This window comes from Neovison vison, chromosome 3 (assembly GCF_020171115.1).
Source record: "Neovison vison isolate M4711 chromosome 3, ASM_NN_V1, whole genome shotgun sequence".
Lineage (NCBI taxonomy): Eukaryota > Metazoa > Chordata > Mammalia > Carnivora > Mustelidae > Neogale > Neogale vison.
In genome coordinates, this window is record NC_058093.1 from 105,923,530 (window position 1) to 105,936,039 (window position 12,510).

The window sequence follows — 12,510 nt, forward strand, 5'->3', positions numbered from 1 at the left end:
CAGGGTCACATTTCAGATAAATGCTTTATTTTTTTTATTATTGATTTTTAGAAATTCTTCTATAGTCAAGATATAAATCTTTCATAGCTATATGCAACCAATATCTTCTCCCCATCTGGAATTTGAATTTTTACCTTTTTGTTACGGTGTCTTTATTTTTTTTTTTAAGATCTTATTTATTTGTCAGAGAGAAAGAACACAATAAGGGGGAGCAGCAGACAGAGGGAAAAGCAGACTCCCCCATTGAGCAAGGAGCCTGATACAGGGCTCTATCCCAGGACCCTGGGATCATGACCTGAGCTGAAGGGAGATGCTTAACTGACGGAGCCACCCAGGCAACCCATGTTATGATGTCTTTTTATGATCAGGTTTATCAGTCTTTTTTTCATTGATGAATGCTTATTATTTCTTCCTAAAAAAGAAAATATGTCCCCACTCCAAGGTAATAAGGATATTCTCTTGTAGTTCATCTAGGTTTTTGGGTTTTGTTTTGTTTTTTTTGAGATTTTATTTATTTATTTGTCAGAGACAGAGGGAGAAAGAGTGAGCAAGCACAGGCAGACAGAGAGGCAGGCAGAGGCAGAGGGAGAAGCAGGCTCCCTGCCGAGCAAGGAGCCCGATGTGGAACTCGATTCCAGGACCCTGGGATCATGACCTGAGCCGAAGGCAGCTGCTTAACCAACTGAGCCACCCAGGCGTCCCCGTCTAGTTTTTTTTAGGTATAGGTTTTTTAAAATCTTTAGGGCTTCTATACATAGAGAATTTACTTTTTGGTTGTGGTGTGAGGTAGGTAGTGAATTTTTTCCAAACTGACAACCAGTTGTTTTAAAACCTGTTATTGAGGGGCACCTGGGTGGCTCAGGTCATGATCTCGGGGTCCTGGGATCGAGTTCCGCATCGGGTTCTTTGCTCAGCAGGGAGCCTGCTTCCCTCTACCTCTCTCTCTGCCTGCCTCTCTGTCTACTTGTGATCTCTCTCTGTCATATAAATAAATAAAATCTTTTAAAAAAATAAAATAAATAAAACCTGTTATTGAAAATGCCATCCTTGGGCGCCTGGGTGGCTCAGTGGGTTAAGCCGCTGCCTTTGGCTCAGGTCATGATCTCAGGGTCCTGGGATCGAGTCCCGCATCGGGCTCTCTGCTCAGCAGGGAGCCTGCTTCCCTCTCTCTCTCTCTCTGCCTGCCTCTCCATCTACTTGTGATTTCTCTCTGTCAAATAAATAAATAAAATCTTTTAAAAAAAAAAAAAAAGAAAGAAAATGCCATCCTTTTCCCAAAGGTGGGTAATGGCACTTTTGACATATATTTTAGATTCTCTTTTGGTTCTGTCAGGTTATGTTTTTCATCCCTGTGCCTTAATGCACATCTCAATCACTATATCTTGATAGTAAGTTACAATATCTGGAAAGGAGGGACATCTGGCTGGCTCAGTCGGTTAAGCATCTGCCTTCGTCTTGGGTCCTGATCCCAGGCTTCTGGATTGGAGTTCCACATGAGGCTCCTTGCTCAGCAGGGAGCCTGCTTTTCCCTCTGCCTGCCACTCACCCTGCTTGTGGTCTCTCGCTCTAACAAATAAAGAAAGAAAATCTTTTTTAAAAAGTCTGGAAAGTAAGCCCCTGCCTGTCAAGTAAACACAGTGGGAGCTAGCTATATTTGAGCTATCTCTCTTGAACAACCCCTCCCCCTCCCCCCGAAAAAGAGGTTGCATACTGCAAGAAAGAAAATCCAGAAGGAGGCAAGCGAATGTGCCAGTGGGCAGTCAGTGGCAAAGCTGGAATCCTGGAACTGGAGATTGATATCCTGTACCAAGGGGAACTGTGGTCTGTGCAGATCTGTGGGGGCCTCCTGAGAGCTCACACGGTGCTTGCTTTGGCAACACAGATACTAAACTTGGAACAAAACAGAGAAGATTAGCATGGCTCCTGCACAAGGGTGACACTCAAAAAAAGAGTTCACACATGTGTCCCATGAGAGGTCCAGACTTTGGACACCTGCCCACAGAAAGCACTGTGGGCACAGTGTTACAAAGTAAAACAACAGCTACCACAGAGAATTCCAGTTGCTCCCAGTGCAGTAAAAAGACATTTATTCTGAAAATGAAGTTAAAACAATTTAACTTCTAATAGCATCAAGAATAAAATACTTAAAGGGGCACATGGGCGGTACGGGGAGCAGAGAGCCCAGTGCAGGCTTGATCCCAGTGAAAGGACCTCTTCCCCCTTCCCCTTGCTTAAACAACCCTCCTTTGTTTTAACGGCCCTATGGCTAAAAAAAGGCAACAGCCTGTTGCAAAAGTGATAAGTAAACTTGCCTAAAGATATGCTGGGAGACCAGCCTCCTAGCCACGTTCGCCTAGTCCCGTAGGCAGGATGCTTCTCTGCTGAGTAATGAAGACCTTGTATCCCCCTTCCCGCGCGCGCCAAGTATGCCTTTACATTCAAACCAGCCAATGAGAACCTTGTAACTATGCTTCTGCTTCTGTACGAATGCTTCCGCTTCCCGAAACACCATAAAAAGGCCCTGAACAAAGGGCTGGCGTGCGAGTCCTCCTAAGACTTGATCGCCCGCAGGTACCTGTGACTACTCAATAAACCTCGTGCTGTTTGCATCTGATCTGTGGCCTCGGCTCGGGTTTTGGGTCCTGGGGTCTCCTCCTGAGGAGAGGTCCATTCCGGGGTGCTTGAAACCCGGGGGATCTTTCACCAGAACCCTGAGATCATGACCTGAGCCAAAGGCAGAGGCTTAACCCACTGAGCCACCCAGGCACCACAATAAAATATTGAAAAAAAAAATATTTAGGAATAGATTTAACAAAAGAAATAGAAGACTAATACCGAACATTGTTGAAAGAAATTAAGGAAAACCTAAATAAGTGGACCAGAAGTTTTAATATTGTTAACATACTCTTTGGGGCACCTGGGTGGCATAGTCAGTTGAGTAAGAGATGGCTCTTGGTTTCACCTCAGGTTATGATCTCGAGGCCAGGGATCAAGCCCTGTTTTGGGCTCCACACTCAGGGGGGAGTCTGCTTGAAGGATTCTCTCTCCCTCTCCCCCTCCCCCTACTCACACACACACTCTCTCTCTCTCTCTCTCTCAAGTAAATAAATAAATCTTGGTGGGGAGAAGGCTCTTCAAGGAAAGGAAAAGTGAATTGGGGGAAGCTGGAGGGGGAGACAAACCATGAGAGACTGTAGACTCAGAAACTGAGGGTTTCAGAGGGGAGAGGGGTGGGGGGTTGGGTGAGCCTGCTGGTGGGTATTATGGAGGGCACGTATTGCATGGAGCACTGGGTGTGATGCATAAACAATGAATCTTGGAACACTGAAAAAATAAAATTAAAAAAAAAAAAAAAACCTCTCCAAAATGATCTACAGATTCAGTGCAGTCCCTATCAAAACCTCAACTGCCACCTTTGTAGAAACAAACACAGTGATCCTACAATTCCTCTGGGAGTGCAAAGGGCCAAGAGAAGCCAAAACAATCTTGGAAAAAAAAGAACAAAGTTGAAGGACTGACAGTTTCTGATTTTTGAAACTCACTACAAAGCTATAATAATCAAAATAGTGTGGTACTGGGGCACCTCGGTGGCTCAGTTGTTAAGTGTCTACCTTCAGCTTGGGTCATGATCCCAGGGTCCTGGGATCAAGCTCCACATTGAGCTCCCTGCTCGGCCAGAAGCCTGCTTGTCCCTCTCCCATTCCCCTGTTTGTATTCCCTCTCTTGCTGTTTCTCTCTCTGTGTCAAACAAATAAAATCTTAAAAAAAAAAAAAAAAATAGTGTGGTACTGGCTAAGGATAGACCAGTGGAATACAATTAAGAATCAAGAAATAGGGACACCTGGGTGGCCCAGTGGGTTAAAGCAAAATTAACAAATTATTGCAGCAGGTTGGATGTACCACATTTTACTCAATCTGTCCCCTAATGGAATTTGAACTGATCTTTTGCTATTCAGTTGTGCCATATGAATAATTCTGTGCACAGGTTGCTCTCTATTTGTGGGGGTAAGCCTTCAGGGTAAGTGTCTGCCTTCAGCTCCGGTCATGTTCCCAGGGTCCTGGGATCGAGCCCCACATCGGCCTCTGCTCAGCGGGTAGTCTGCTTCCTCCTCTCTCTCTTTGCCTGCTTCTCCGTCTACTTGTGATCTCTCAAATTAATAAACCCCTGCATCTACAGTCAATTGATTTTCAACAAGGAGCCACGATAATTCAATGAGGAAGGAATAATTAGTCTTTTAAGCAAATGGTAGTGGAACAATTACAGCTATGTATAAAAGAATGAAGTTGGACCCTTTCTTCACTCTGTATATAAAAAATGATGTGAATCTAAAACTGCACGTAAGGAAAAAAAAAATGGACTCTAAATAGATCAAAGACCTACATGTAAGATCTCAACTGTAAAACTCTACAAAGAAAACATAAGATGGGGTGCCTGGGTGGCTCAGTCCTTAAGTGTCTGCCTTCAGCTCAGGTCATGATCCCAGGGTCCTGGGATTGAGCCCCGCATTAGGCTATCAACTTGGCAGGAAGCCTGCTTCTCCCTCTCCCATTCCTCCTGCTTGTGTTCCCTCTCTCACTATCTCTCAAAGAAAGAAAGAAAGAAATCTTAAATGTCTTATCCTTAGATTAGGTATTGGTTTCTTAGATATGACACCAAAAACAGGCAACAAAAGAAAAAAAAAGAATAAATTGAATTTAATTAAAATGTTAAAACTTTCATGCTTCATAGGACACTAGTAAGAAAGGGAAAAAGAGAGCGACTAGGTGGCTCAGTTGGTTAAGCAACTGCCTTCTGCTTAAGTCATAATCCTAGAGTCTCAGGATTGAGTCCCATATCAGGCTCCCTGCTCAGCAGAGAGTCTGCTTCTCCCTCTGACCCTCCTCTCATACTCTTTCTCTCTCTCAAATAAATAAATCTTTTTTAAAAAAGGAAAAAATAACCTAAGAAATGGAAGAAAATATTTGTAAATCCTACATCTGATAAATGTCTAGTCTCCAGAATATTTAAAGAACTCTTAGGACTCAATAATAAAAAAAAAACAAGTAACCTAATTTAAAAATGGGCAAAGGATCTGAAGAGACATTTCTCCAAAAAAATATGCAGATAGCCAGTGAGCCCATGAAAAGATAATATCAGTAGTTCCTGGGGAAATGGAAATCAAAACCACATTGAGAGGGGCACCTTGCGTGGCTCAGTCCGTTAAGTGTCTGCCTTTGGCTCAGTTCATGACCCCAGGACCCTGGGGTGGAACCCCACATCAGGCTCCCTTCCAAAGCTCTCCCTCTCTCTCTGTGTGCCACTCCTCCTACTGGTGCTCTCTCTCTCTTTCTGCCAGATAAATTTTATAGATAGATAGATACCACACACGCTAACATGTCTATAATTTAAAACCAAAAAACCAGGGGCACCTGGGTGGCTCAATCAAGTGTCTGCCTTCGGCTCAGGTCATGCTCACAGAGTCCTGGGATCGAGACCCACATCAAGCTCCCTGCTCAGTGGGAAGCTTGCTTCTCCCTCTTCCACTCCCCCTGCTTGTGTTCCCTCTCTCTCTGTCAAATACATAAATCTTTTTATATATATTTTAAAAGGAAATAAAAATGATTTTGGCTCAGCTCATGATCTTGGAGTCATGGGATCAAGCCCCACATTAGGCTCGGCACTCAGCAGGGAGTCTTCTTAAGATTCTCTGTCTCCCTTTGCCCCTTCCCCCTGCATTCTCTCTCTTGCTCGCTCAAATAAATCTTTAGTAATAGTAAAATAAAATACTAGAGATGCTGAACAATGGTATAAGAAGATGAAAAGAAATAAGCAATATAAGGATTGGAAATAAAGAGACAAGCTATCATTTTGTGAAAAACAATATGACCAACATAGAAGTATCAACAAAATTAACAAATTATTGCAGCAGGTTGGATGTACCACATTTTACTCAATCTGTCCCCTAATGGAATTTGAACTGATCTTTTGCTATTCAGTTGTGCCATATGAATAATTCTGTGCACAGGTTGCTCTCTATTTGTGGGGGTAAGCCTTCAGGGTAAGTGCCTGGAAATGGTATTGCTAAACCAAGAAGTAAAGGCATATGAAATGTTGTCAGCCAGATTGACTCCAAATTGTTGCAGTATTTTGTACCCCTTACATTAACAATATAAGAGTGCCTATTTCTTCACAGTCTTAATAACAAAGTCAGACATTTGTATTTTTGTCCATCTGATAAGTGAAAAGTGATATTGGCATCTTATTGTAGTTTTCATTTATATTTTATTAATAAATGTAATTAATAATCATAATTACTATATAATAATAAATATAATAATATAACAATAAATATAAATATAATAATAATCTTTTTCTACATTTAGGGCTGTCTTTCCTTGTCTGTGCTGTTTACTCATTTTTGTATTGAGATTTTGCTCATCAGTTTTTAATAAGCTTTGTTTCTTATAGTTAAAAAAAAGAAGGGAGGAGTGCCTGGTTGGTTCAGTGTGTTAAAGCCTCTGCCTTCGGCTCAGGTCATGATCCCGGGATCATGGGATCGAGCCCCGAATCCAGCTCTCTGCTCAGCGGGGAGCCTGCTTCCTTCTCTCTCTCTCTGCCTACTTGTGATCTCTCTCTGTCAAATAACTAAATAAATAAAATCTTTAAAAAAGTAAAAATGAAAGAATGGAACCTGAATGTCTACAATATAGAGATGGGTTAATTAAATTATTGTGTCCATACTGTACATAGTATTCTAGTGGAATACTATACAGCTATGAAAGATCAAAGTTGGTTACATGTGCTTCTATCAGAAGATCTCCTTACTACACTTAAAAAAAAAAAAAAGGCAATGTTTAGGGGGCATCTGGGTAACTCAGTTGGGCGTCTGCCTTTGGCTCAGGTGGTGATCCCCGGGGCCTGGGATGGAGCCCCATTTCAGGCTCCCTGCTCAGTGGGGTGTCTGCTTCTCCCTCTCCCTCTGCCCTGTTCATGCTCCCTCTATCTCTCAAGTAAATAAACCTTTAAAAAAAAAAAAAAGCAATGTTTAGAATAATTTCAATACTGTGATCCCATCTGTAAAAACGATAAGGCTATATATAAAGCCATACATGAGAAACTTGTGTTTTCCACAGGGAAGTTTGCTGAGGGTTGAGGATGAAGAGAAAGGGGTTTTTTTTGTTGTTTTTTGTTTTCGTTTTATAGCCTTTAATATTGCAAACTCTGAGCCTCCACTCCAGACCTACTAAAGCAGAAACTGGAGATAGGCCAGGCACTGTTTTATCAAACTCTCCAGGTGATTTTGATGCATGCTCAAGTCTGAGAATCACTGTTCTAGATCAGTGCTACTAAATACGGCCCTCATGCCAGCAGCAGCAATCACCAGGGAGCTTGCTGGAAATGCAGATTCATGAGCCTCCAGCCTGAACTAATCAGAATCTCTGGGTGGGGCCCAGGAATCTGTGATTTAAAAAGCTCTCCAGATTATTCTGATGCATACAGAAGTCTGGGAATCACTGCTCTAAATTTCTCTCAAAGTTCAGCTCTCTCTCTTTTTTTTTTTTAAGTGAAAATTAGTTTTAAGAGAAGAAAAAATAATTCCATGTTCATGAGTTTCATTGAACAGACTAGGTCTCACTTTATCTTTTCTCACCTTATGAGTAACATTTAAAGGAGTAGATTTTGTGGGGCGCCTGGGTGGCTCAGTCGTTAGGCCATCTGGCTTTGGCTCAGGTCATGATCTCAGGCTCCTGCGATTGAGACCCACATCAGGCTCCCTGCTCAGCAAGAAGCCTGCTTCTCCCTCTCCCACTCCACTTACCTGTGTTCCTGCTCTCACTATCTCTCTCTCTCTGTCAAATAAATAAAATCTTTTAAAATAAATAAATAAATGAGTGAGTTTGGGATGTCTGGGTGGCTCAGTTGGTTAAACATCTGCCTCCTGCTCAGGTCATAATGCTTGGATTCTGAGATCGAGTCCTCGTTAGGCTCCTTGCTCATCAGGGAACCACCTTCTCCCCTTGGCTGTCGCTCCCCCTGCTTGCACTCACTCTTTCTCTTTGACAAATAAATAAAAAATTTTAAAAATTACATCAGTAGATTTAAATAAAATTTATAAATAAATAATAAAAATTTTAAAATAAATACTTAAAATTTTTTTTAAATTCCATTAGTAGATTTCAAACTTATTTTGACTGGGACTCACTGAACAAATGCACTTTATATCCTGATCAAGTGCACGCACACACACACCACACATGTAATCAAAGGCACAGTTTTTTTTTAAGGTTTCTTACTGTGGTTAATGCTCTCTGATATTTTTCTATTATAGTTTTTTTTTTTTCCTTTAAAAGTGATCATGACTCAGACTGTCTAGCAGGATAGAAATCAAGCTCAAGCCAGAAAGAAGGGAGAATAGACTTTATTGAAGATATAGAGAGGGTGTGTAAATAGAGACAGAGTGTCCAGGAGACTCGGGAAGGAAAGAAGTGAGTCTTGTCTTTGCCTAGCTCCTGGGGTTTTTATTGCGGATTGTGGTCCTATTCATGTGATGTGTCTTCTCAGGCAACCAGGAACAAAGATGTATTCAGGTGTCCTCTGTGTTACTTGTGCTCTGGAGCCAGGGGTCTCAGTGAGTCAGTGGTCCTGGAAAATGTTCAGGACAACCCCACCTAGTCATTCCTTAGATATTATCTATTGGGCCAGAAGACTCCAAAGAAATTGTTAACCTGGGGTGCCTGGGTGGCTCAGTCGACTAAGTGTCTGACTCTTGACCTAAGCTCAGGTCTTGATCTCAGGATCTTGAGTTCAAGACCCGTGTTGGGCTCCATGCTGGGCATGGAGCCTACATTAAGAAAAAAAGCATTGATTTCTTGACCTTTACAAGGAGGACATACTGTAAGGTGTGTATGTAGGGTGGGAGTCCTAGCAAGAATAGAAATAGAAGGGGGCACCTGAGTGGCTCAGTCAGTTAAGCGTCTTCCCTCAGCTCAGGTCATGGTTCTGTGGTCCCGGGATAGAGCCCCTCATCAGGCTCCCTGCTTAGCAGAGAGTCTGCTTCTCCCCCTGACCCTCTCTCCTCTCATGTTCTCTCTCTTACTCTCTCTCTCAAATAAATAAATAAAATCTTTTTTTTTAAATTTAGAAGTAGGAAAGGGAGAAAAAAGGCAGTTCTTCATGGGGTCCCTTCAGATTCCCTCTTTTTTTTTTTTTTTTAAAGATTTTATTTTTAAGTAATCTCTATACCCAATGTGGGGCTCAAACTCACAGCTCTGAAATTGAGAGTTACAAATTCCACCAACAGAGCCAGCCAGGCACCCCAGTTTCCCTATCTCAATCACTACTTTTACTTTTACTACTTTTACAACCCATAAGTGGGTTGAAATTACAGTGTTTGAAAAACATTACACAAGTTCTTTTGGGAGAGAGTAGAGCTATAGAGAAGGTAAATTTCAGAGGTGAATATAGTTTTCAGAAATGTGAATGCTAATCAGCAGTAGAACTTCATTATTTTTTTTTTTAAGATTTTATTTATATGTCAGAGAGAGAGTGAGCACAAGCAGGGGGAGCAGCAGACAGATGGAGAAGCAGACTTCTCACTGAGCAGGGAGCCCGATGTGGGGCTGGATCCCAGGTACCTGGGATCATGACCTGAGCCAAAGGCAGATGCTCAACCACCTGAGCCACCCAGGTGTCCCAGTAGATGTAGAACTTTAAAAAGTACACAGAACTCACCAATTAAAAGGCAGGGAGGTGGGTTGTGGATGGAACAATAGGGGTTCCTGGGTCGCTCAGTCAGTTCAGCATCTGCCTTCAGCTCAGGTCATGATCCAGGAGGCATAAGATCAAGCCCCATATCTAGTTCCCTGCTCACTGCTAAGCAGGGTATCTGTTTCTCCCTTTCCCTCTGCTTCTCCCTGCTGTTCCCCACTTGTGCTCCCTCTCACTCACTTTCTCAAATAAATAAATAAAAATCTTGAAAATAAATAAATTTTTAAAAAGGAATAATAAATAGCACTTTAATAAAATCTGGAGCATAAAAAAGCAGACTAATTCTCCCAAATAAAGACAGAGTTAGGGGTGCCTGAATGGCTCAATTGGTTAAGCATCTACCTTCAGCTTGGGTTGTGGTCCCAGGGTCCTGGGATCACAACCCACATCAGGCTCCCTGCTCAGCAGAGAGCCTGCTTCTCCCTCTCCTGCTCCCTGTACTTATTCTCTCTGTCAAATAAATAAATAATCTTGAAAAATCTAAGAAAAAAAACTAGCTATATGCTGATGATATGCTGATGAAACAGTGATAGATAAAGGTTGAAATTAAGCAAACAGCAGTTACAAGCAAACAAAGCAAAATTAGGAAAAAGGTAAAAAATTAAGATAAGGTCTATCAACCTAGTTAGAGGATATTATGTAATGATAAAAGGCACAATTAATGAAGATGATACAATAGTTATAAACTTGTATGCACTAAGCAACTTAAGAGCTGAAAATATGCCTAGAAGATAAAAATTAATGAATCATGTAAAGAAAGTAGATGATTGGGACACCTGGGTGGCTCAGTGGGTTAAGCCTCTGCCTTCTGCTCAGGTCATGGTCTCAGGGTCCTGGGATCGAGCCCCGCATTGGGCGCTCTGCTCAGCAGGGAGCCTGCTTCCCCCTCTCTCTCTCCCTACTTGTGATCTCTCTCTCTCTCTCAAATAAATAAAATCTTAAAAAAAAAGGAAAGTAGATAATACAATTTATATACAATTTAATAGATAGATAAATATCCCTTAAATAGAAAATTTTTTATGTCCACGGAGCACTTAGAAAAATTGATCATGTCTTTGGCAAAAAAAAAAAAAAGTGAAATAATAAATTCAAAAAAGTAGCAGCCTTATTTTTCTGATCATACTCCAACATGGTAAAAATAATAGAAAGTAAGCAGGGGGCACGTGGGTGTCTCAGTCAGTTGGCCATCCGACTCTCAGCTTCCGCTCAAGTCATGATCTCATGGTCGTGGGATCAGGCCCCATGTGGGGCTCCATGCGTAGCCTGTAGTCCGCTTGAGATTCTCTCTTCCTCTCCCTTTGCTCCTCCCTCCCCAACCACGTGTGCTATAAATCAACAACAAACAAAATTTTGACTAGTTGGAAATTAAGAAATATACTCCCCAGGGGTGTCTAGGTGGCTCAGTCGGTTGGGCAGCCATCTCTTGATTTCACCTCTGGTCATGATCTCAGGGTTATGGGATGGAGCCCTGCATCGGGCCTCACGCTCAGTGGGGAGTCTGCTGGTGATTCTCTCTCTCTCCCTCTCCCCCATCTCTCTCTCTGTGTCATGAAAAAACCATTTAAAAAAATACACTCCCCAATAATTATGAGCTCAGAGGAGATGAAAGGGATCCGAGTTGTCACTCCAAAATATGCCACTTTGGCATAAGGATTGTTCTGAGCTGAAGACAAATTGTTCCCTGCCCTTCATTTTTCTGTGTGACAGTAGGGTATAAATTTCCCTTTGCCGAGGTAACAAATTTCCATTTGTAAAGGTGTTCCCTGTCCTATAGCAGGAGGAATACTACTCCTGAGATAAGAGGCAAGTCTTATCATCTGAAATTACTCTTATCTGCATAACAAACCTTAGTGAACAGCCCTTATCTACCACACACTGCCTAAGGACTTCCCTATAAGCGCTTATCCTCAGAAGTTCCAAACCCCTTTTTGTTTGTTTAGCCTCTCCTTAACACTTTATCACCCTTTGTAAAGATGGTATGTAAGCCCCAATTATAACTGCTTTCTTGAGTCACATTTCCTTGTGGACTTCTGTGTGTAAATATATAATTAAATCTGGGGGGTTTTTTTCCCTCCTGTTACTCTGTCCTTTATCAGTTTGATTTATTGGCCCCACCTACTGAACCTAAGAGGAGTTTTTTCTCTTCTCTGCAATACAGCTCTGGAATTATAAATTATCTTGTAAGTAATATGAAAGGAGAATACCTTATACCAAAATCTGTAGGATGCATCAAAAGGAGAGGTGACCAAAATAAACAAGTTTAAGTTATTTCATTGCTAAAGAAAACAACAAAGAAGAAAGACCACATAGACGATAACTGTCATATTAAGTGTGCCTGGGTGGCTCAGTTGGTTGAGTCTGCCTTCAGCTCAGGTCATGGGTCCCAGGATCAAGTCCCACAGCAGGCTCCCTGCTCAGAGGGGAGCCTGCTTCTCCCTCTGACCCTCCCCCCTCTCATGCTCTCTCTGTCATTCTCTCTCTCAAATAAATGAAATCTTAAAAAAAAAAAAAACTATCGTACTAAGAAACTTAAAAAGGGGGGTGCCTTGGTGGCTCAGTCATTAAGCATCTGCCTTTGGCTCAGGTCATGATCCCAGGGTCCTGAGATCGAACCCCACATCAGGCTCCCTGCTCAATGGGAAGCCTGCTTCTTCCTCTCCCACTTCACCTGTTTGTGTTCCCTCTCTGTCCATCAAATAAATAAAATCTCTTTTTAAATAAATTTTTTTTAAAAGAATGAAAGAAGGAAGAAAGGATTAATA

General features: G+C 41.9%; 1 long non-coding RNA gene and 1 other non-coding gene across 2 annotated transcripts in view; both read left to right on the forward strand.

Annotated features, from left to right (window-relative positions):
• LOC122902748 overlaps window positions 1-12,510 on the forward strand; it is a 49,835-nt gene that overhangs the window by 16,374 nt on the left and 20,951 nt on the right. The window lies entirely within an intron of this gene.
• LOC122903802 lies at window positions 1,862-1,965 on the forward strand. The gene has a single exon (XR_006384028.1). It is a non-coding gene; the product is annotated as a U6 spliceosomal RNA (small nuclear RNA).